General features: G+C 37.0%; 1 pseudogene; it reads right to left on the reverse strand.

The window, feature by feature from the left end:
* Positions 1-3,157: 3,157 nt before the first annotated feature.
* Positions 3,158-26,632, reverse strand: part of LOC127122466 (receptor-like protein kinase HERK 1) — a 61,182-nt pseudogene continuing 37,707 nt past the window's right edge.

The following is a 26,632-nucleotide window of genomic DNA, read 5'->3' on the forward strand; positions in this document are numbered from 1 at the left end:
TACTTACGCTTCATACATAGCCATGGAGGTAGGTTATAAATCATAATAATCACAGGCCATGTACTGTGTGAGATACTCTGGATACCGTGTGGGTTCATTCCATCAGTAGATAATGCCAAGCGAAGGTTTCTTGATTCTTCTCCAAATTCAGGATAATCATTATCAATTTTCAACCACTGTGGTGAATCTGCCGGATGTCGATACTTTCCATCTATAATTCTTTCATCTGCATGCCAGGTCAAGTGTCTTGAATCAGTTTCACTATGAAACATGCGTCTAAATCTCGGAATAACAGGAAAATACCACAAGACTTTTGCTGGAGACAACTTGTTCTTATATCGCGAGACACCGCATTTAGGACACTCATTTAACGATGCATACTCATTTCGAAACAAAACGCAATCGTTTGGACATGCATGTATCTTATCATAGCTCATGCCAATAGAGCACAACATCTTTTTGGTCTCATATGTTCGATTGGGAAGAACATTATCCTCAGGAAGCATATCTTTCAAAAGGGCTAATAACTCTGTGAAACTTTTATCCGACCATCCATTGCCCGCCTTTAAGTTGTACAACTTTAATACCGCAGACAATCTTGTGAATTTAGTGCAACCATCATACAAAGGTTTCTCTGCATCACTTACCAACCTCTCAAACATTTCGGGACAATCCTTAAGATCTCTTTCAAGTGCTTCTGCAATCTCTTCAACTCGATCACAATCGTATGTATCTGTGCCACTATAGTTTGAGGCATAGGTCGTACTATCCCCCGGTTCAACATTCTCGTTACTTTTCTCACCATGCAAATTCCAACATGTATAACTTCGATCAATTCCATGCCTCATTAGATGCGATGTCAACTGAACTGCGTCAACCCGTTTCCCATAACAACAACCCAAGCAAGGACATATCATTCTACTGGGGTCTTCGGCGTGCGCAACGGAAAACTTAACGAATTCTGATACCCCATTCTCGTACTCTCTCGACAATCGATTGGAAGACATCCATGTATTATCCATTACTAATTAGAATAAACAAAAAACAATTTCAGAAGAGAAACCAAAAATGGGATAAGACAAAACAATTTCGCTTTATTGAGTTAGTCTTTGTGCAGGGCATTCATGTCTCCAACAACAACCGAAAACCAAAACAATTTTGGTTTATTGAGTTAGTTTCTCAACATTTTCAGATATCTCTGACTTCAATAGCATGAGAATGTATGAACCATTCATTATGCATTAGTGGTATGCACTAATTTGTAGCATAGTTATATATCATCATATAGTTTTTACAAAAGATAAACATTGACTAGAAAATATATATGTAGAATTATATAATGGTCTAACTGAAAGCTAATAGAAGAATAGTCGACTCTAATTTACTCTATCAAATAACATCCATACCTAAACTTCTTAAGTTACTAGCTACGCTATGTATGCTAGAATAAATACACTCATAAGCTGCATAGTGTACCTTTGATTGGTAGAAGGTGTTTTAGATATTGCTGCCTCCTTTTTCTACATCGAGAAACAAATGGAACAGTTGGTGAAATTTAACCCATAATGCCTAGTCTCCATTGCTAGCATTGCAACACAATAATTATTGTTGAGAATACTTAATAAATGTATGAACCAAGAAAAATGAAACAAAAAATGAACAATAGCGAACGTCAGAAGAGAAACCAAGTAATATGAAGATTAGAAAAATACCTATGGTGTCAAAATCGAACAGCTAACAACGAATTAATAGAAGGAGGAAACGTCGTAGATCTAACAGAGGTGGAAGGAGAACGCCTTAGAAGTAGCGAAAATCATAGCAGTGAGAACCCTAACGTGAAAAAGAACGAAAATAACAGAGAGTGAAATAACAAAATACGCAGTATGTTATAATTTTAATGTTTACTAAAGGGGACCTTAGAGGGCGCTTGTGGAAAAAAAGCGCCCTCTAAAGGGGGCCTAAGAGGGCGCTTATGAAAGCGCTCTCTAAGGCTTTCCAAAAGCGCTTTATAAACTAGAAATGCACATGGACTTATAGAGCGCTTTTTTAAAAGCGCCCTCTAAGGGTAACCTTAGAGGGCGCTTTCTAAAAAGCGCCCTGTATTGTTGTCCCTCTATCTCCTCCTTATTTTTTCGCTTCACCTTAGAGGGCGCTTTATTACAAAAGCGCCCTCTAAAGTGCGCTGTCTATTCTAGTTGTTCGCTCCTTATTTTTTCGCTTCACTTTAGAGTGCGCTTTTGTAATAAAGCGCCCTCTAAGGTGCGCTGTCTATTCCAGTTTTTGGCGTAGTGTTGGGGGAGAATGCAGATATGATAAAGTCTAGAAAGAGAGGTTGAATGGACAGTTCCCCTTAAAACAACCAAGTTTTTTTAAAGGTACTGTTCTAAATGAGATTGTTGAGAAGAGTTTTTTGCAAGCTACGAAGGTGGTTTGCTAATGTTGTAACTGTCAAAAATATCAACGAAACTGCATTTTTCTAGCAACAATGTAATTTATATTACAGTAGGCTACATTGAGAGGTATGATTGAAATATCGTAAAAGAGATTACTAGATTAATATACCATGAACTGGCTCATATATTGCAATGGAACGAAAATGGTGAGGCTCCTTCGGGACTCACAGAAGGCATAGAAAATTTTGTTAGGATGAAGGGTGAATAGGCTTTAGATCAATGGAATTCTGCAGGTATAGGGAGTTGATAGGGACAAGGATACGAGATAACAGCTCACTTTTTACACTAATGTGAAAATATAAAAAACGGGTTTGTGGAGAATTTGAACGCTAAGTTGAAAACAGGTTATAACTTTAATGACCGACTAGGTAATTCAGTTTCTCATATGTGGCATGACTGCAAAGCAATGTATAACAATAACATTAGCTAAATAATAAGGAAACTCTAGTTGATGCTAATAAGGAAACATGTAATCTATCTGTAATATCATAACAAAGTTGTGCTAACCTAAAGAGAAAGACATTATCACAAAGTAAACGAGGACGGATAATATCAGAAAGAAAACATGTAATGTTTCTCTAATATCATAACAAAGTTGTGCTAACCTAAAGATAAAACATGTATGTATTTATAATATCAGAACAAAGTTGTGATAACCTAAAGAGAAAGATAATATTAGAACAAATCAAGAAGATAAAAAAACATCACATACCCTCGTCCGATATTACCAACCCTGAGAACATTCTTGTCAAAGAAAAACTAACTATTGCATACTGTGTAGCAAGTTCCACTATACTGTCGGAATTATCTTCAACAGCCAAACCATGAATAGCAGCTTCTTGAAATTGAAGGCAACACTTCAAATTCCACAAAACACCCCTCATGGAGGGTCTGTCAGCACCATGATCTGCAATGCATCTTTCCGCTATTTCCATAAACCTCTTTAGGGAACTAAGATTTATATCCCCTATAATCAAATGCGGAATGATGATTTGATCTGACTGCCCTTTCTGAACATAATTGATCACCCAATCTTTCAAATTGAACGTATCACTAGGAAGTGATGGATCAATGACCGGCCTTGCACAAAGTATTTCAATGAGGACTACTCCAAATTAATAAACATCATATTTTTCCGTTAGTTTCTCTCGCATAAAATACTCGGGATCGAGGTACCCAAAAGTTCCCTTGACATCGGTGCTGACATTCGTCTCATGGACACTGGGACCCGTTCTTGATATGCCAAAGTCTCCTTTTTTGCATTGATATTTATGTCCAATAAAATGTTCATTGGTTTCACGTCACGATGAATAACCGCAGTAGGATAAGTCGCGTGTAGATAACTGAGTCCTTTTGCCGCTCCAATGCACACATTCAATCTTTTATTCCATGATAAACTTTTAAGACTAGAACCATACAAATGACATCTCAAAGTTCCTTTTTCAATGAACCTCGTAAACTAAGATTAACTCGTGATTCTGGTCGGTCAGTAAGCGATCAATGACACTAAATTCCCATGGCGGAATTTAAATAGGGTTTCTATTTCATCCCTAAACTCTTTTCTGCCCTGACGAGAAATTCCACTCCCTCTCTTTACCGCCACTTTTCTTCCATCCCTCAATTCTCCCCTATACACTTTTCCAAATCCTCCTACTCCTATGATGAGAGTTTCATCAAAATAATTGGTGCTTTCCTCCACTTCTTAGAGAGTGAGAAGGTACTGATACTATCTTCTTGATATTATGTTTGATGTTGCAACATTGTTTGTAGTAGTTGTCGTGTTTTCACTGAGCTCTTTCTATTTTGTTATAAATCTTCTTCTCATGTAAATTAGTATCCAAACAATTAACAAGATGATAAGAATGATTACACCAGCTGCAACGACACCTGAGATGAGTGCAATGTTAGTGGCAGGAGGAGTGGAAGTCATCGGAGGAGAAGGTGGAGAAATATGAGGGGAAGTTGGATGAGGTGGTGGTGGTGGTGATGGGTAATCGATAATAACAAATGGTAAGGTGGAGAGTGTGGGAATTGTTTCTTGGAATCCATGAGAGAAAACATAGAGGAAATGAAGGGTTGCAAACAGAAGTGATAAAATGCGAAGAATGGAAGAAGAAGAAGAAGAAGAAGAAGAAGAATATGATAATGAAGGGATGTAATTGTTGATATCAAAAAATGGCAAGCGGCAGAGAAGAATTTACCAGTTAGCGTATTGTTCTGACTTGTGTTGATCTGCAAATCTCCTTTAAATGAAACAAGTTGATACACTTCTTTTACTACTCACTTCAATTGCATAACAACGGTAACATATTTTTCTATTCTTTTTTTATTAATTTAATTATTATTTTAAATATAAATTATCATCTTTTTTTAAATATATTATACTTAAATTTATTTATAATTTTACTCCTCAATTTTTAATGTTTATCTCTTTACTCTTAATTTTATTTAATTTTTCTCTTAATTATAATGTTTTAGTTATATTGTATGTGTTATAATTATTAAATATTTTAAATAGTTATAATATAACTTTTATAATTATAATTGTTAACAAATAATTCTTATGTTATGTTTTATTTTACTAGAATTTTATTTTTAATTGACAAACATTTCGATTTGTGCTCATTGAACATTTTAGTGTGATGATGATTGGATTGTTGTAATGAAAAATTTTCAATTTGAATTTGAGTATTTAAAGTCTTTAGTGTATTCACTTTTTTTAGCAGCAAAACAATCATATATATTAACTAGAATTATACATGGACCATAATAACAAACTGCTACAGCAGAAAAACAAACACCAATTCAATATCCACCCACCCACTTTACTTTAAACCCAAGCACCTTATAAATGAGGAAAAAAAAAACATACCCAGATTAAATTAGACCCCAACTTCCAAACCAGACTAAAATGTTGGCACATAAAACAACTAGCTACTCCTTGAACCAACGGTAAGCAGACGATAACGGAATAACAAATCACTCCGTACTGAATATTGTAGTGGTAAATTCATGATCATCAAGCTATGGATAAGCTAGAGATCAAATAACAAGAGTCGCCACCGCACTTTTATTGTTTCCAAGGGAAAAGGGAAAAAGTACGAACAAAACCCAAAAGCAAGAAGTTTTCAAATCAAAACTAATAAAATGTCAGAGATTACAGGTAAGAGGGTTGGTTACACAGAGGGAAGGTGTTAGCACCCAAAGTGTCCTAGGTACTCCTAGGGAGCCCTTTTTGTGTGCATATGTATTTGGTACAAAGTGATGTTTACAAACAAATAGAATGGGGGGATGAGAAAATAATTCATTTAATTATATTTTTGTATTTGGCAATACCTTTGTCTTGTGCCTACGTACCAACATAAAAATGAGGGATCAAAACCTCGTAGTTCGTGATATAAATTTCAAAATGGATGCATTGCTTTTAATAAAAATTAAGTTTGAAAGGCACAAGAGCCTAAAAATGGTTTGAATGAGTTAGTTCCTTTTTGGCTTTTTGAAAGTTTAAGTCAAGTATAGTTAAATTTATTTACAAGTTTGATTTAAGAAAAGAAGTTTGAAAATACAATGGCATAAGGCCAAAGTTTCTATCTTTTCGCAAAATGGTCAAAGTTTTAGAACAAAATAAATTCAATCAAAGAAGATTTTAAAAAAGGGAGGGAGAGATTTTGAAATTAAAGAAATGGGGAGAAGATGAAGAGACTAATCCTACGTACAAAATTAGAATTTTAGAGTTGAAAGGATCTGACCAAGTGGGTAGCAATCCAATAGACAAGAATGTCAATAGAAACCCAGAATTTCCTTGGACTTTTAGAATCAAGCAACACACAAATGCACAATTATATAATCTTGAAGAGCAAGGCATCAAATAAAGATGGCCACATCCAAGCTTATCCATCCCATGATCTTCTTCAAGGTAGCCCATGTAACAGATGAATTCCACAAGTCACAGGTTCAAAATAACAGCTTCACAATGATCATGTTGCAGATGAACTTAGAGAGATCTTGAATGATGTATCAGATGAAGTTTCAAATTGCAAGCACTTGATTTCTCAATAAGTTGGCATTGGCCAAGTCCTTTAGCATAAGAATGTTGCCTAAGTTCTAAGTCCATTTGTCCAAGATCAAGCCAACAGTCCACACAAAAGTCTTTTAGGGTTTTTCTTGTTATTATGTACATTAATGGTCAAATACCACACAAACAAACAAAGTATACACAAACAAAATATATCACACAATATGGTCCAAATGGAGAAAGTGAAAATTGCATTAACATAAACAGTTAGAATGATATGAACAATGGCAAATGTATAAAAGCTAGAACTAAATGACATTAAAGTAAATGACTTGAAATTAAAAGTTAATTGTTAATAGGTTAGAAGTTAGTATTGTTTTTCTTTTGCTTTTCATGTTTTAGACATTCTTTGGAGAACACTCAACCCACTTATCACAAGCATCGATCCTTGAGCCAAGACATCTTCCAAAGGAAGGAAAAAAAGCCAAGTTTCCACACAATACCATGAAAGAGGGGAGACTTACAATCTCACTAGCTAGAATGCTATGCCTTTTATGTCACAAATTTAGCGCTATGTTAAGTAATCGTAATTGGACTTATGTAGAAGTCACAACTATTTGAGGCCAGGCAATAGATTTTTGGTGTTAATGCATGTTAGAGACATAATATTATGGACTGTGCTCATGAAACATACCACACACAAAAAGAATATGCAAAAGGTATGGCCTAACCTCATCCATACTCATGTTAATTTTCAATCAACTAGCTTTAGGACTTTGAGATATCATTGGCCAAATGAGATGAATGCATAAAGAAGGGGAATGAGATGAAGAGGGAGGGGAATAAATGAAAACTCAAATTGATCAAAGGAGGACTTTTACAAAATTAATATCATCCATTCATTTTGGGAGATGGAATGTGCATTCCATCAATCCCCTAAATCCAATGATATTAACTTGACAAAGTCAAATCAACCTTGACCAAGGCCCAACAACAAGAGTCAAACACCAACATGTCATCACAATTGGTCAACAAAATTATTTGACATTTATTCAAATTAAAAATACTAAAATAATACATTTAAATTAAATATGGTTTGTCAAATTCCTAAAACCTCATCAAAACACCAAATAAATGGCCATGAGATTTATCATAGGTCAAACAAGGTCAAAGGACCTTGGAGAAAAAATATCATAATTTTAAAAGACTTAAAAGTATTTTTAAACAATTAAGAACAAATGAAAAATTAGTTAAATCATGAAAAATATTAATAATGATCCAAAAAATAATTTTAATTCAGAATATGAAAGAGGAAAAGTTTTGAATTTTTTTGGTGAAACTCTCATATTTTTTGGATCAATATTAAAATTAATATGAATTAATGAAAATCAAAGGAATAAAAATTAAAATCAGAAAATCAAAAAATGTGGACCACTTGATCTGCCTCATTAATTGAGGTGGCAGATCGAGTGGTGAGAAATGCGCGTTCCATGGTACACGCTAATCAGCACGCCACACACTTGGTCATTACAAGCAACACCCCTGATTAAAACAATTTGAATCAATCTAATGGCTCTGGACCGTGCCACATCATTGCCGGAGCAAAGCGCCGGTCGTCTTCTCAGGCGACCTTGGCCGGACTGGTCCATTCATCACCACATCATTAATGAAAAAGGAGGACATGATCTGAAAGGAAAAATGGTGTAGATCACGAATATAACCTCAATTTTAACTAACTCCTCACATATAGAAAGATATGAGGAGTTGAATTTTGAGGTATGTCAACTGAGTTTCTTCGATTTGACCTCTAAGCAACTCAATCTTCTTACCTATATTGGTAGGACTTCAGACAACCAAAGAATCCAGAGAATTGAGCAAGATTGAGAGAGAATCGAAGAGATGAAATTTTCTGGAAAATACCTTCAATGTAGGTCTAGATTCAACTGCTCTTACCCTAGCTCGTGCTTGATCTCACTCAGAATGCTTGCAGAAGTAGAATGAAATGCACAAAAGGTCTTGGATCCCTGGAGTTTTGAATCTCAAAACAGTGAGATTCAAACTCAATTTCAAGATGAAATTCTCAGGATTATCCTCTCAAATGGAAGGGTTAGGGGTTTACGATCAAAGCTGGTGCGAATGTGTGTTGAATTCTGATGCTAGAGGTCTCTATTTATAGTTGTAGCTCATGATATTTGCACCTTCCAATTCACTTTCCAAAATTGGCAATTGATGATGCATGTATGCATGGGCGTGTACAGGCCCATGAGACCATTGCTTTAGGTCCACAAATGAGTGTAAGAGAGTCTGGAATCAACTTGGATTGAAAGGCAAGTGTGTGAAGATTTGAAGTTTGATTTTTGCCAAATGATGATACCATGTTCATGCCATGCGCAACCCTAACAATTCTTGTCCAAAATGGATGAACTTGGACTTTTTGGAAAGGTTAGATCAAGAGGAACAACTTCCATGTTCAACACTTTTCCAATTGAAGCTTGTATCATGATGAATTTTGAGGTGGAAGTTTGGAAATTTCAACATGTTGAAAGTTTTTCTAAGTGTCAAGTCATATATCTCAATATTCCACCTTGCTTAACTTTTTATGTGAGCTTCAAATGATAAACATGTCTTCATCAAAGTTGTATATCTTTAAAAGACCTTAAAAATGGTCACAAAGTTCATGTCATTTGGATTTGAAATGATAGAGTTATGCATTTTTGAAGTTTGGAAAAATCACTTGTTCAATGGTATAGGTCAAAACTGACCTATAATGTAGCCTCATATCACATGCTCATAAAAGTCGAATCAGGTCTCACTCAAAACATCAAAGGTTAAGTAGACATCTTGAATTTGATTTTTCAACTTGGAAATCTTTCATCCCATAAAAATTGAGCAAGTTATGGCCTTGGGAAGTTGTCTTTCAAATTAGGGTTTAGACAAAATGACCTATAATGTTTCAACATAGAAAATGATTTTCCAAGAAAAATTAGCTCTAAGTCTCAACATGAAAGTTGTTTGGAATGTCATTTAGAGTAAGTTTTATTTTGGAATCATTTTCATATGGTGAAAATTGTAGGAGATAGGGTCTAGGGAGACCCAATTTTGATTAGATGAATTCATCTGGCCAACCATCATCAACCAACTTGCTAACCTTCAATTGTCTTGACTTTATAGGCTCATTGTATATCATATATGCATAAGATGATGAATTTTAGAGTGTCCCTTGAGAAATTTGATCAATTGATGAGATAGCTTGTTGGAGAAGTTACTCAAGATACCCAGTCAAACTAGGGTTTCCAAGGCAAATCACCTTCAAACTCTTGAAGAAAACTTGATCAATATAACATGTAGAGATCAACGGGACTCATATATGATGCTCATAACCATTCTTGTATCAATCCATGGTTGTGCTCTTTGTCATGAGGTTCTCAAACCTTAGATATTAACTTGATATATCAAAGGAGATCATGCCCTACCTACAAAAGAGTTAGACAAATGCAAAGGCATATTTATGGTATTTTGGTAAGTAAAATGATAAAATACAAGTATGATACAATCACAAAGTGTTTGGTGATCTCTCCCAAAACAAACCCAATGAAAGAGGGGCAAGGAGGATGCCAAGGTATGATCCCAATGCTAATGCTTATGATGAAATTGCATGAGGGATCTTAGGGCCAAAATTGGGGTCTTACAACTGCCCCTATTTAAGGACATTCTAACTGAGGAGGCGAAGGTTAAAATCTTCATGTTGACCCAGTAGAATGGGCTTAAATAACAAGATATAGAAACAAATTTTGGTCCCTAAGAGACCTCATGATGCATATGTTATGAATGCAATAGTACATTCTTTGTGGGGAAATATTGCCACAAAGGAAAAGAAATCAGAGAGACCGAAGGTCCGCAGGAGTATACTGTATTTCGTAAGGAAAACTCACTGGGGAAACAGAGACTCTGGGGGAAAAGGAGTTATGCGCAGGCCAGGCTACGACTCAAAACTATTGGGGGACTCGAGGTATTCCATGCAAACATGGAAAAGACTCAGTCGGGGAGCTAACAAAATCTGCAGGGGATACGAGTAAGTCAGGATAAAATTGAAATACTTGAATCATGCAGGGAAAAGCGATTTCATTAAGGAAATGCACACTCAATTCAACTGGGGAGAAATAAACTTCAACGCAGGAGGAGCATAAATCTACCATCTACTACCTGTTATTGGGTAAGGAGATAATAAAGATCTGACAAAGAGAACATCTGTCACTGATTAGGATGAACATATCAAGGATGACTCGCTGGGAAACAACAGAGGGAAATTCATTACCGGTTACTGGGTAGGAATAACCTTGCTGGGGGAAACTGTAGAAAATAGGATTTACAACTACCAGTTACCGGGCAGAAGACCAAGGGTGAGAGTATCCATCATCAGTTAAGATGAACATATCAAGGATAAACTCAACAGGGAAGAAAATTCATCATCGGTTAGGATGAACATATCAAGGATAGACTTGCCTGCGGTTGTCAAGGAGGATACCCGTTGGCTAAGATGAACATATCAAGGATAAACCAACTGAACAAAAAGTAGGAATTACATCTATCGAACGCTGGATAGAATACCGTCAAAGAGAGAATCCGTCACCGGTTAAGATGAACAAATGAAGGATAAACTCTGTGAGGAGATAAAATAGGAATTACATCTATCAGTTACTGGATAGAATACCAAGAGAGAGAATCTGTCACTGGTTAAAGTGAACATATCAAGGATCAACTATGCGGGGGGAACAAAGGCAGGGTTTACAACTACCGGTTACTGGGTAGAAGACCGCAAAGAGAAGGAAACCCGTCATCGGTTAGGATGAACATATCAAGGATTAACTCTATGGGAAACAAGAATAGGGATTACAACTACCTTTTTACTGGGTAGAATACGAAAAAGAGAATATCCGTCATCGGTTAGGATGAACATATCAAGGATAGACTCAAGCAGGGGAGAGAAAGATCTCTGTCACCGGTTAGGGTGAACATATCAAGGATATACTTCTTAGGGAATCAGATCCACTTGGGGACTCTACTACTGGGAAAACTGCAAACTAAGAAGAATATTACCAGTTACTGGGCAATAGACTCTTAGGGAATTCAGAGTATCTATCTAGGTAGGAGCTAGAAAGAAACAGTCAATCAAGACTCAACCCAATGAGGACATAACTCAATGGGAGTGGTTCCATCAAGATAAACAACTGGGGAGGAAACTGAAGTAATAATCATCCACGAGGAAACAAACTCGGTGAGGAAGAGGAGGAAGGTTAAATTCTTTCTTCCTAAGGGGATGACGCTCTACAATTGAGGGAGGACAGACACCAAAATTTGTATGGGGATAAAGTACCGCCATACAAAGAATGAAAATCTCAAATCGACAAATCAAACAAATATGATGGTGTCAGTATGTAATTATGAAATTATATGAATGTATATATATATGATGATTATGCTGACAAGGACGATCACAAAGGATACAAAGGTGTCGCAAAGAAATTGAATCATCGGTACAATCCTCGGTCAATCCACAAAATATGGAGATAACCGCCGGAGAATAGAGAGATCAACAATCCAAAAAGGCTCAACCCTAACTGGGGAAGGAGGAGATCTGCTGAGGAGAGAGAAATATCACTGAACCTGTGGGGAATTTTAGATCAACACCATAAACATGGGAGACAACCCTACAGGGAAATAAACTACTCAGGAGCCAGGAGGAAACTCTAACTGGGGAGCAAGTCGACTGGCGATTGGCGGGGAAACTAATGCGATCTACTGGGGAGATCAACCAATTCTTCTGAAGGAAACCAAACTCCACTGGGGAAGGCAGAAACTCTGTCGAGGGAGACAAGTCGCAGGGTACCTGAATCAACCAAATCAGCTAAGAAAAAGGAACGAAGCTCTACTAGGGAATCAAAAATTTCGTCGAGGAACTGAATCAACATAATCATCTAGGGATACCCGAAGGGTTTACTTTTAGGGGAACCTCTGATGTTTCGCACTCAAGGACTAGTTATCCATCGGAATGTTTTAAGAAAAAAACTTTAAAAATTTTAAATTTTCAAAAAATGATCATAATAAAGTTTAAACTATTGGCTGAAATAAATAAGAGTAGAAATAATTGGATAAAAGCTCAACTTTATTTGATAGAATGGTGGTCTATAAATGACAAGACTCCATAGATTTTTACAAAGCTAAAAATGGTAATTTACATGGAAAAGGGTTACATTGAATACAAATGATCCTCAATCCTTCTACCAACTCTTGATATCCACTACGCTCTCGAACGCCGCCGGGGTGATGAATTAATGTTAACCCTTATGCTCAATCAAGTTTTCAAAACACTGAAGATCAACAGAATTCCGTTACTTGCCATAATCCCTAATTTTTGCATAAGTTGCCCCAGGATGGGGTACTCAACTTATCGAGAAATTCTTTTTATTTTTATGTCTCTAATTTTTTCCTGGATTGCCCTTTCGGGTTTTGAATCCACCGAGACGCTCATTCTTGCCTAAGTCGCCCTTTCGGGTTTTCAACTTAGCGAGCTGTTATTTTTTTAGGCGAAGTATTTCTTGACTGCATCTGCGTTCACAGGACGAGTGAACTCTTCACCATCCATTGTTGTAAGTATCAATGCACCGCCTGAAAAGGTTCTCTTAACAACATACGGGCCTTCATAATTAGGAGTCCATTTCCCTCTAGAATCTGGTTTAAACGATAAAATCTTCTTGAGCACAAGGTCACCTTCTCTGAACACACAAGGTCTGACCTTCTTATCAAAAGCTTTTTTCATCCTTTGCTGATATAAGTGACCATGACACATTGCAGTCAATCTCTTTTCTTCAATCAAATTCAGCTGATCATACCTGGTCTGACACCATTCAGCCTCGGTCAACTTGGCTTCCATAAGCACACGCAATGAAGGAATCTCAACCTCTACGGGGATCACTGCTTCCATGCCATATACAATAGAAAAAGGGGTTGCCCCTATTGAAGTGCGGACGGATGTACGATACCCATGCAAAGAAAATGGGAGCATCTCATGCCAATCCTTGTATGTGACAACCATCTTCTGAATAATCTTCTTGATGTTCTTGTTCGCAGCTTCAACAGCCCCATTCATCTTGGGTCTGTAGGGAGAAGAATTATGATGTGCAATCTTGAAGTCTTTGCAAAGAGCTTCCACCATATTATTATTCAAGTTTGATCCATTATCAGTAATGATCTTACTTGGCACACCATTGTAGCACCTCAAATTTGCACCCCTCATTTGTACATTCATTTCATTTTTAGGTCATTAACATTGCATAGTGCATTGCATTTCATCAGTCAAGACTGGTATCAAGAGAATTCATATGTGCAAGGAGCCAAGCATTTCCATGAGAAAAAGGCCCTATGGTTATTCTAGAGAGCTTGTGTGAACCCAAGGTTCATTTTGAAGCAGCTTGACCAAGTGTTAGAGGCTCAAAGTCCACAGTGCAGTTTCAGGTCATCTGGGGCCCATAAAAGTCAACTGCAAAGTCAACTGAGGGCTAGGAGATGGAGAAATGGTGTGAGACACTTCATTCATGTCCCAAAGAGGTTTATTCATCATGTCAAACATCTACCTTGAAGATTTTGAGGCCAGATCAAAAGTTTCCCAAAATGGAAAGTGACCTGTAATTTCAAGTTTCCAAAAGTGGCAAGTTTTTGGACCAACTTCAACTTGAATTTCCAACATCAAAGAAGATTCAAATGAAATTTTGTCCAACATTATAGGTGAAGATCTTTCTCTCCCATTTCCAAAAAGTCCAAGATCATGAGCATCTGATGAATGGTTGAGGAGATATGATCAAATATTGCCAAGTGTGCATGAAACTTCAAAAGGGCATAACTTTTGACTCATAACTCCAAATTGAGTGGCTCTTTTTGCATATTTCTTCTCATGACATGAACTTTCCAAATCATTCATCACATTGCATGAAAATTCATCATATGATCATATGCATATTCATGTCCATTTTGGAGGGAAAATCATGAATTCAAAATTGGTGTATCATATGGACTTTTTAACCATTCCAATGTGTTCATAACATGGTTTTGAGTGAAAATGCATGGCCATTGTTACTGTTCACGTAGGCTTGCATGCATGGGGTGAAAAAACCAAATTTTTCATAACACCTCTTTTCTCATTAAAAAATAATTAGCCAAGCTTAAACATGATTAGGAAATGGATTAACATGTCATATAAATAACTAATCATAACAAAATTTTCACAATTTCACAATTCTAGATCTAGATCCAAAATTTCTCTCCAAAATTTCTCTTCTTCAAAATTCAAAAATTCTTCAAAGAACACTTGTTTTTTATTGCATATTCTGGATTGTTGATCATCATTTGGTACAGATCAAGCCATTGATTGTTGAATTTGGTGAAGAATTGAGCACTTGATGATCAAGAACATGATGATGAAGATTCAAATCTAAGCTAGATCCAAGCCATTCCAAGCTTCAATTTCAACTTCAGAGGTGTTAACAAGGTTGATAGAAGGGATTTGGATGCTTTTGGACACTTGAATCTACCACTGCCATTTTTGAAGCTTCAAGAAGGTGCAATTTTCGAACCTCTTAATTATCTCTTTTATGCACATAATCTTGTAGAGCATTTCATGGTGAGTATTCTGACATAAAATTCATCAAAAACGGACAAGTATTCATGAAGTTATGATGATTTAAAGTCTTGATGTTCATATATGTTCTTCGTCGATTTGTTTGATATATTAGGAATTAGGCCAAAATAATTGTGGATTTGGTTTCCTCATGTCAAGACGATTCGTTTGGTATATGGCTTTGCAAAATCTGGAAAAAAAATCATGAGGTTACTGTTCACCGTCACCGTCTTAATGAGGAAGACGGTGGTTTCCACCATGCGCCACTATGAGTGTTGCGCCTAGGGTTCTTGATGAAGAACATGCTACAGGACTTGTTTGATCCGCGTTCCCCCCTTCGATCCCAGCCTAGCGCGTTTCTGTTTTGTTTTTTTTTTTCATTTTTATTCCCTAATGAAACTACGTCGTTTTGATGGCGCGCTGAACATGCTTCGAATCCTGGCTTTGGCAACTTTCATTTCTTTAATTCATTTTTTGTATTTTTCATGTTACTTCAATTTTTATTTCATTTTTTCCATGCTACTTCAAAAAATCATAACTACTTGAATAATGATCCAAATAATGCCAGGTTTTTTTCCACATGATCCTTGGAATGTCTTCTATCTTTTGGTGCAAATTTATGAAATTGTGCATGGCTGGATTTTGAATTGTGTTAGGGATTGAACATGTGTACATTTGTGACATTGCCTTGTTCTTTCCATTGTGAAATGCTTGATATTGATCCAAATTCCATGAAATTTTGCATTATTGTTCCTAACATGTTGATGGATGTTTGAGGCTTGATTGTTCATTTTTATCATTTGCCATTTCTGTTTTATACACATGTACTTTAGGTGTGACAATTTGTGTCACACAATTGGATGATCAACTTGTGCATTTTCATTTCCATATCAAATTAGTTTCTCTGTTTATGATTTTTGGTATGATGATTCTATGGGACATGTTGTATGCACATGAATTTTTCCAGAATTGTTTGATTGATTTCTGTTTTGTTATGGAATTTTCATTCTCAATGTCCAAATGTATGCTGTGAATTTGCCATTGACTTCTCTTGATCATTACATGCCCTTGCTTGATGATGTTGATTTGGTCCTTTTTGGGACATGTTCATGATTGATTAAAGTTGCTTTGTGTTGGGTATTAGCTTCTGTTTTGAATTTTTTCCCCACTTTTGACCCTAGGCTTTGACCTAGGGGTTTGAACTCACATTTGAGTTGTTCATTTCAGGTTCAGGCTTCTAGTCTTGATGGATGATGTTGATCTCATAAATTGAGATGCAAAATGATGTGTTCCACTAACATTTGCTGTTTTATAGGGTATTTGAGTGATGAAACAATATGAGTTGCTTGCCTTTTAGGCCTTGTACTGTTTGTTTGTCTGTGAATAGTTTGTCTGAATACTATACTGATTGTTTGGTTGTTTACACAGGTACTTTATCCGCTTTAACTCATTATTTGAGTTGCTTTGCTTTGCTAGTGGTTGGCATACCACTTAGGTAACTTCCTTAATCTCCATGTAGTCTGGAAGACCTGTCATGTTATGTTGGCAGACACCTGTCTGAAGTCCTCCTTAAGAGGCAATGTTTGTGGTTGTTTATCTTTGTGCCTTGTATATTCAAAGACCTCCTAAGTGAAGAGGCATTGGCAGATAAAAGGGATGTGCAATCCATCCCCTGCTATTCAGTTGAGTCATTCATCCTGCTCACACCATGTGTTGATGCACTTTGAATAAAAACCCAAAATCTTGTTGTGTCAGTCATTGTGGAATAGAGTCCCACATTCTGGACTCCCACACTTTCATTGATTGAAGCTCTCCCAGGCCAGGGATAAGAGCTATGAGGTCATACCCTCACTTCCCATTTCATCTGCTTCACCCTAACTCTCAATGTTAGGGTTAAGAGCTAATGACACCCTTTTCCAGTTGGCTTGTTTGTCGAGGTTGATTTGACCCCTTGACTAAAGCCCAACCTTGTATGAACCACTTGTTTGCATATAGTGTGTGTGCTTGCTCTTTTGTGCTTGTGTTGATTATGTGCTGTTTAGGCTAGCTTGCTTCCTGTGCAAGTTAGGATTAGAGACCTCAACATAGGGATCGTATGCATGAAAACTTCTAGGCTCGAGTCGTAGTCTCCCTAGTAGCTTCTTATCTCCCTTTTCTCTGGTTAGGATAGAAGTTCTTTCCCTGTTAAGGGGAACTACGTCGCCCTGATCCTCATACCAGATGTGGTACGTAGGCAGGAGATGAGATGATCTCTCCGGGCGCCCTTTTTCTTTTTCAACCCTCTTGTGTGTATTGGAGTATGACGTAAGTCCAGCGATTGGCAGTCGGTTTCCTGTCTGTGTTTCTTTGTGTGGAGTCTGACGTAAGTCCAGCAATTGGCAGTCGGTTTCCTGTGTGTGGTTGTGTGTTTGGAGTCTGACGTAAGTCCAACGATTGGCAGTCGGTTTCCTGTGTGTGGTTGTTTGTTCGGAGTCTGACGTAAGTCCAGCGATTGGCAGTCGGTTTCCTGTTTGTGTTCTGTTTTGGCGTGCGTTAGCCGAGCTACGAGTGCTCTAATTCTTGATCTGGTTAGAGAAGATACGTATGCATAGGATGCGACATCCTAGCGAGCACGTTTCCCCTGTCCCCGAACTACGTCGACTCTGATGTTTGTGTCTGAAAATCTACGTAGGCCCAGGATGCGATATCCTGCCGAGTCCGCTTTCTCCATTTTCCTTCTGTGTTTCTATTCCAGTTGTGCAGTTTTGAGCAGTATCTTTAGCAACCTTTCTTCTATTCTTTTGAGCGTGGATCCCGTCGAGTACGGTGGATCTCTGGTCGTGAGACCATTCCTTTCCAAGTTTACTTTGAGCGTTTCCTTTCCCTCCTTGGGATAAATAACGCATGGTGGCGGCTTTGTTTCGTTTTCCTGCCGGTTTTTCGCGTAATGCTACAACTATAACGACATATAATCTGATTCTTGATAAACCTCACAACAACTTGCTTGGTCACATTTGCATATGATGCCGCTTCGACCCATTTTGTGAAATAGTCAATTGCCACCAAAATGAAATGATGTCCATTCGAAGCTTTGGGCTCGATCATCCCAATCATATCAATTCCCCACATGGAGAAGGGCCATGGGGGAAGAGATAACATTCAATAGTGTCGGAGGAACATGGATCTTATCAGCATAAATTTGACACTTGTGGCACTTCTTCACGAATTTGCAACAGTCAGATTCCATTGTCAGGCAATAGTAACCTGCTCGCAACATTTTCTTCGCCATTACATGTCCATTGGAATGAGTACCAAAGGAACCTTCATGCACTTCAGTCATCAACAAGTCTGCTTCGTGTCTATCCACGCATCTGAGAAAAACCATGTCGAAGTTTCTCTTGTACAGTATATCACGATTCAAGTAGAAATTGCTGGCTATTCTTCTCAAAGTCTTCTTATCTTTCAAAGATGCCCCAGGCGGGTAAATCCGACTTTGTAGGAAACATTTGATGTCGTAATACCATGGCTTCTCGTCTTTAATCTCTTCAACAGCAAACACATGAGCTGGCCTATCAAGACGCATCACAGAAATATTGGGAACTTCATTCCAATACTTTACTATAATCATTAATGCTAACGTTGCAAGAGCATCTGCCATCCGGTTTTCATCTCGAGGGATATGATGAAACTCAACCTTTGTAAAGAAAGTTGAAATCCTCCTCGCATAATCTCTATATGGTATTAAACCGGGTTGATTTGTCTTCCATTCTCCTTTGATTTGATTCACAACCAAAGCTGAATCTCCAAAGACATCCAAATACTTGATTTTGAGATTCATGGCCTCTTCAAGCTCCATAATGCAAGCTTCATATTCCACCATGTTGTTTGTACACTTGAAAGTCAATCTAGTTATAAATGGTAGATGCGTGCCTTGAGGAGTAATAATCACTGCCCCAATGCCATTTACATATTGATTAATAACTCCATCTTATACCATGCCCTAACGGGAACCAGGTTTTTGTCCTTCTTCAAGCAATGGTTCATTACAATCTTTCATTTTCAAGTACAAAATCTCTTCATCAGGAAAGTCATACTGTACTGACTGATAATCTTCAATCGGTTGGTGAGCCAAATGGTCAGCCAATATACTACCTTTGATTGCGTTCTGAGATCGATATTCAATATCATACTCTGATAACAACATCTGCCAACGGGTAATTCTCCCAGTTAAAGCAGGCTTCTCAAAAATATACTTGGTTGGATCCATTTTGGATATCAACCAAGTGGTATAATTCAACATATATTGGCGCAGACGCTTAGCAGCCCAAGCCAATGCGCAACAAGTTTTCTCAAGCATGGAATACCGAGTCTCACAATCGGTGAACTTCTTACCGAGGTAGTAAATTGCAAATTCTTTCTTTCCAGTCTCATCTTGCTGACCAAGAACACAACCCATACTCTCATCAAGCACAGTCAGATACATGATCAACGGTCTTCCTTCAACAGGTGGAGACAATATAGGCGGTTCAAGCAAATATTCCTTGATATTTTCAAAAGCTTTCTGGCAATCATCGGTCCAATCACAAGACTGATCATTCCGAAGAAGCTTGAATATAGGCGTACATGTGGCAGTCATGTGGGAAATGAATTTGGAAATATAATTCAAGCGGCCGAGAAAACCTCTAACTTGCTTCTCAGTTTTGGGCGTATGTGTAAGACCCTAATTTTGACCCTAAGATCCCTCATGGCATCATGTTATTGCACAAGTGCATTGCCTCAAGAATCATAGCATGTTTGGCTCCTTAACCCTAGGGTTGGGACTTGTTTGAGTGGTTTGAGACCACCAAGCATGCTTGTATTATATATTATTGCTTTTCTTATTTGATTACTAACCAAAAGCACAAAAATATGTCACTAACTCTTTTTGTTTTGAAGCTCAAGTGATCATGTGCTCCACAATGCTCCTAGGAGGCTCCTAAGCCCAATGCAATGGCTAGATGAAGATGAGAAAAAGCATGACAATGGTCCAGAAATTTCCTAATCATCATATATGTCTCCTAAGTATCTTAATTTGCCAATTTGATCAAGATAACCCATATGGCTTGAACATTGTTTCCCAAGGAAACCCTAATTTCCCTATGCTCTGACTGTGCCTTTCCCATGAAGAAATCTCAACCTCTGATCAAATTTCATCAAGTTAAGTTCTTTACTTTATCATTTTATGCATATATGAGCCTATTTTAGGCCCCTCAATCATTTATTCATCAAGATTGGAAGTTTGGCCTTGAAAAGCTGACCAGTCAAGTCATCTGACTAAGCTGAGGATCAATGAGATATAATTTTTGATGTGTTTGTCAAATGAAGATGACCCCAAGAGAAACAATGTTCATAAGAACCATATGAAAAACTTTCATGTTCATCAAAAATCCATCTGAAGCTTCGAAGGTCATCATTAATTTGAAAACATTATAGGTCATTTTGACTGAAACCCTAGTCTTGGGTCAACTTACCAAGTGCATAACTTCCTTAATTTTTATGATTTTGATGTGATACGAAAGTAATTGGAAATCTTGAGATGTCTACTTCAAATGTTATGTTGGATAAAATTTCATAATCCTAAAAGAAATATATGTGATAATGCAAAACATTATAGGTCATCTTGGACCTAATTCATTGAATTTGAAAAAGTACCAAACTTCAAATGCCCATAACATTATCTTGGAAAATCCAAATGATGCAAACTTTGAGTCTAGATTGACCATATTAAAAAGATATACAACTTTGATGTTGAATATTTTCTCATTTGAAGCTTGTATCATGAGGACAGAGGGGTTTGATTAAGCTTGCTTTTGGTGAACTTTTTCAAAATGATTTAAACATGTTTTGTACTTGAATTTTCCAAGCCAGTTTTGATCAATTTGAACATGCCAAATGATTTTTACCCAACATGAATTTTGTTCCTTATTTCAAGAGATTTCCAACCATTACTCACAATACTCATTTGGGTATACCATTTGTGAGTTTCGAAATTCTTTTCATTTATGTGCATTTCGGTATTTTTATGCTAAAACTTGAAATGCAAGCTATTTCCCTCCAAAGTGCATGACCAAATGCCTTTCATGTGAACTCAGTAAGTTGCTTCAGCCATCATTGGGCCTTCCATACGTCCACACATGCCCATGCAATCAAAATTTAAATTCCATGCACATGAGCAAAGTGTGATCAGCTGATGCATTCACCTATAAATAATGGCACCATGAGCTTCATTCCGTAACCTTTTGGAGATTCCAAGTGCTGCAGAACTGAAACCATAGCCTTCACCAAAGGAATCACTCAAAATATTTCATACTTTCAAGCTTGAAATTCAGTATCATTAGCTGAGTTTTAAAGCAAAGTTCCTTAGCCAATCACTTCCATTACATTCATAGATCAAGAAGGAGCAAAGATCTTGGAGAAGTCGTGGCCAGAAGTTCATCAATTCAAAGGTATAATCTCAAACTTTTTGGATCTGAAACTCTTAATTCAATGTAGTTTGCTTGCGTTTTTGTGGTTTTTTGAAGTCCTCATACTTGAGGCAAACTGTTGATGCATTCAATTTTCCATTTCATGAGCAATCCGTGTGGACACCATGATTTCTCCTTCACCTTTCTCTCAATATAGGAAGAGTGAGAGAAATCCATTGGTATAGTGATGATCTACATCACAAGAGCTTCATTTCCATGGCCTTGTTTTTAATTTTCATTAAGTTTCATTTCTCTGCAACTTTGGTTAGAGTTTGTGTGTTTGGCCGGAGAAGATGGTGGTTTCCACCACCACCACCACGTGTTTTGCCCAGGGCCATTGGATCTTGCTCCTACGATCTAATCTTGGTCATCTGTTTTAAATACTTCCTTTAATGCACCATGCTTCGTGTTTGACTCAAGTGTAGCGTGCATCATCAGATCTAGACCATACACCACTGCCACGTCAATTAATGAAGTGCATCTAGTGGCGCTGCTTTTTTCACTTATTTCATTTTTCTTTTTATTTTCGTTTAAATCATTTCATTTTCAAAAATTCATTAAAAATTCATTTGAAGTCAGAAAAAAATGAGACCAATTCCAAAAAAATTCTTGAAAAATCTAGTTTCATATTGTGATTTTTTTTGTGACTTCATTTGATATTTTTTATGAATTACTTGGTTTTTAATGATTTTAATTCATTTTAAAATACTTTCTGACTTTTAAAAAATCCAAAAATATCTTCTTAGCATCTATGGATCATGATAAGTCAATGAAAAATAGTCTCAACAATTTCTTGTTTGTTTTGAGATTATTTGAGATTTTAATTCATATTATGCTATTTTTGGTTGTTTTTAATTGTTTTTAACTACTTTTTGATTTAAAAAATTTGTGAGAAAATTAGTCAAAGTTTGTTTGACTATGTTAAAGTTGTGAGAATTTAATTGGACTTATTGAAGTTGTTTTGAATTAAATTTGAGGTTTAACTTTGTTTGTTTATTTTTATTTGTATTTTCTTTTAATTCATAAAATACCAAAAAATATTATTGACTTCTTGACTTGTTATCTTCATTTCTCTTCTGTTTGGTGTTGATTGAGATTGATTTGGTTCAACTTTGATGAATATGAATTGGTTATTGTCTTCTTTTCCCCCTCCCTTTCATTTTCATCCCTTTCTTTCCATCAATGGCCAATGAGTTAAAGTCTTGAGGTTGGTCTTGACAAATAAGAAGTTTAACCTTCTTTGATCCAAACCAAACTCAACTTGATCGATGATCAAGTGAGTTATTTTGTGTCAAAGATAGGTTACTTCTTGGTCAAGCAAATAACCAAAAGTCAATACAAGGCCCTTCCCCTTTTGTTTGACATGGCAAGTTTATGGAGCTTGGCTTACTAGTCATGATCTCTAACTTGTGTTCTTTGCCTATATTCTTATTGACCGGCCTCAGATAGGTGTGATTACTACATTAGTCCACTTACGATTGCTTAACATAACGCTACATTGTCTTATGACAAGATAACATAACTCTACTGACTACTAACTTTAATTTGAGCTTTTAAATTCTTGTCATTTACTTTTAATGCCATTTATTTCTTGCTCATTATTCATCTTGATTTTCATCTTTTCTCACTTGAGCACATATTTTATGTTTATGTCATTTTTATTTTGCTCATTTGAGCCCATTATTGTATATAAATATATTGCTATTTTTGTGTTGTTTTGTGTTTGTTTTGATTTGAACCAAAAATGCAAAAGGAGAAAGGACTTAGAATTAGGATTTACCCATGCTTAAAGGAGTTCAAGAGCAACTAGGCCTCATGCCTTTAGAATGCAAAATTTGTTGAAGAGCAACTAGGCCTCATGCCTTTAGAATGCTAAAACTCAAAGTTGACTTTAAAGGACTTCTCCTCAAACTTATTCTTTGTCCATTCCCTTTATTGTGTTGTGATAGGAATCCCATCTTAAGATTGTGAAAAGAGGACCATTGTCATGAGTATCCAAGTTAAGAGCCAAGTCAAATGGAGATCCTAGGAGATATAATTCAAATTATTGATTGCTTGTTTGTGTGCTAAATCCAAAGGAAAGGAACATATTGAGTCATCTCTATGACTCCAAGAAAAGGAACTCCAAGGGTTTTTCTTTCTCCTCTTATCTTTGTTTGCTTTAGGAACAACCCTTCTTTCTTCTCCCCACTCTAACCAAGCCAAAAATCATTTTCAAAACTTTGACCTTATTTCAAATTAGAAACCTAGGCCTTAGGCCTTTGATTTTTCAAAACCATTTTCATAAATACTCATTGTAAATAAACTTTAATCCAACTTTGATTTCATTTTGTAAATAAATTTCACTTGTAAATACAATCCATTTCAAGTTGTTTTTGTGGTTCCAATAGCCACTCGTTACACTCCTTTCAAAAACATTAGCCATAGGTTTGAGTCATCATAGTGGTTGATGTAAATCTCACCTCATCCTTAGTGTTGGATTATAAGCCTTCCATGCTTATTATAAGGTTAACCCCTCACTAGCATGTTGAAGCCTTCCTCACATGGTGGATTGTTGATTTAGGTTGAGTTTTCTCCCTTTGATAAGAAAAGACCTTAAGGTTTTTGATTAAAATCAATTCACCAATCTTTGAGATTTTTACCCCGAAATACGAGGTTTTGATCCTCCTTTGTGATGGTACGTAGGCAATGGGTTCATCCATTCAAACAACAAAATTTGTAAATATAATATATTCTCTTCTCATCCCTCAAATCTTTTGTGCAAATCTTTTCACAAATACCATCCTACAACACATATTTGCAAAAAGGGTTCCCTTAGAGTACTAAGGATGTTTTGGGTGCGTAAAACCTTCCAATTTCATAACCAACCCCCTTACCTAGATCTCTGACATTTTTATTAGTTTTTGATTTAAAAAACTTCTTACTTGGATTTTGTTCTCTTTTTAGCCTTTCTTTTGGATAAATAAAAGTGCGGTGGTGACTCGAATTGTATGTTGACTTTTGGTTTAGTCAATAAACCTAAAGGTAACGAAAACCCCGCTACAGAAAAGTGGCGACTCTGCTGGGGACACCTCTTCCCCGTGGGTTTAGCCTACTTTTTGCTTGTATGTGTTGTATGTTTATATTTATTTGTGGCATACTTTTGTGCAAATTTGGGATGAATGTATTGTTTGTAATGTATGAATTGCTTGATATATTAATTGCTTGTATGCTTGGTGGTTTCTTGTGAGATGAGTTCTATACCCAAACTCGATTGCACTTATGATAGGAGAATGGCATAGTCTTGTTGACTTGTGTGGAGGTATTCCTTAACAAGTTAACCTGCAAGCCCATTTACTTGGTGGAGGTTTTTATTGGGATCACTAATGTCACACGAGTAGTCGTGGTTAGGCATTACTCTTTCCAATATGAACCCTAGAAACCAAGGACCTTAGATACCTAGCCCATCTTGGCTTATTTTAGGACTTAGTGCGAAGGTTGTTCAAGTGTAAGACTTGAGGCGATTGTTACACGATACTACACTCATAAGAGTCCCTCTTGAGAATATGTTTGAAAGACGAGTAGTCGTTTTATCCGATAATATCCGAAAGATGGGACGATGACTATGGGAACCTTTTAGAACATGATTGTTAGGTTTAACCCTAGTACACTCCCGTTGGGTGGTTTTTAACCAAGAATCCATGCTCAAGACTCACAACAAACACGTGATTCGCGATCGATCTGTTCTCGTATATCCTCAAAATCAATGGAACTTGGGTGTTGATAAGGTGTAAACCATAATCCACCAAAATGGATGATTGATATTGACGATGACTTGAGCCATCCCACGACCTTTGTGTGGTGTGACTTGCTTGATCCTTGAGTGTGTTTGTTGCATCCATGCATTCATGCATTCATTCGTATTCATGTCATCAACAATAAGATTTTACGAGGAACTTAAAAGGTCCATTTGCAAATTCTCAGACATGGATAAGCAAAGAAGGAATACGAAGAAGTACAGTTTCAGACAACCCGACTTGAGAGAGTTAAGGCGTCTGACATATTATGTATTAGAGTCGTTGGAGTTCAAAGCTCGCCATGGGAAACTTCTAGCTATTCTTTCTACCAAGGTGGATGAGGGTCTGATGAGTGTGTTGGTGCAGTTCTATGATCCTCTGTATCGATGCTTTACTTTTTCGGATTTCCAGCTTTTGCCTACTTTGGAGGAGTATGCTTATCATGTGGGTATAACTATTCTTGACCGATTGCCGTTCAGTGGTTTGGAGAAGATTCCGTCCTCTCAAGAGATTGCTGACATGCTGCATGTGGAGGTATCCGACATTGTTGCCAATATGACTACCAAGGGTGGAATTCAAGTTCTCCCGTCTGATTTTCTGATTGCCAAAGCTACCTTGTTTGGGAATGCCATGAGTAAGGAACCTTTTGAATCCATATTTGTACTCCTTATCTATGGGCTAGTGTTATTTCCCAACATCGACAACTTCGTGGATGTGAACTCTATTAGGATTTTCTCTTCTCTTAATCCCGTTCCGACTCAGTTGGGTGACACTTATTTCTCTTTGCATATGAGGAATGCAAAGGGTCGTGGTTCCATTGTATGTTGTCTTCCTCTGTTGTACAAGTGGTTTATTTCGCACTTGCCTCAGACGCTTGCCTTCAAGGAGAACAAGGGATGTCTATGGTGGTCCACGAGACTTATGCATCTCACTAATGATGATATCTCTTGGTATAATCGTGTTTATGATGGCGTTAAGATTATTGATTCTTGTGGTGAGTTCTCCAATGTACCTCTTCTTGGTACATGTGGTGGAATTAACTACAATCCTGCTTTGGCTCGCCGTCAGCTTGGGTTCCCCTTAAAGGATAAACCTAACAACATTTTGTTGGAAGGCCTATTCTTTCAGAAGGGTAAAGATCCCCAAAACTTGAAGATGGTCCGCGCCTGGTGCAAAGTTAATAGGAAAGGGAGGAATGAACTTGGTCCGAAGAATTATGTTGCTTTGGAGCCTTA

Source organism: Lathyrus oleraceus, chromosome 2 (assembly GCF_024323335.1).
Source record: "Lathyrus oleraceus cultivar Zhongwan6 chromosome 2, CAAS_Psat_ZW6_1.0, whole genome shotgun sequence".
NCBI classification, from domain to species: Eukaryota; Viridiplantae; Streptophyta; class Magnoliopsida; order Fabales; family Fabaceae; genus Lathyrus; species Lathyrus oleraceus.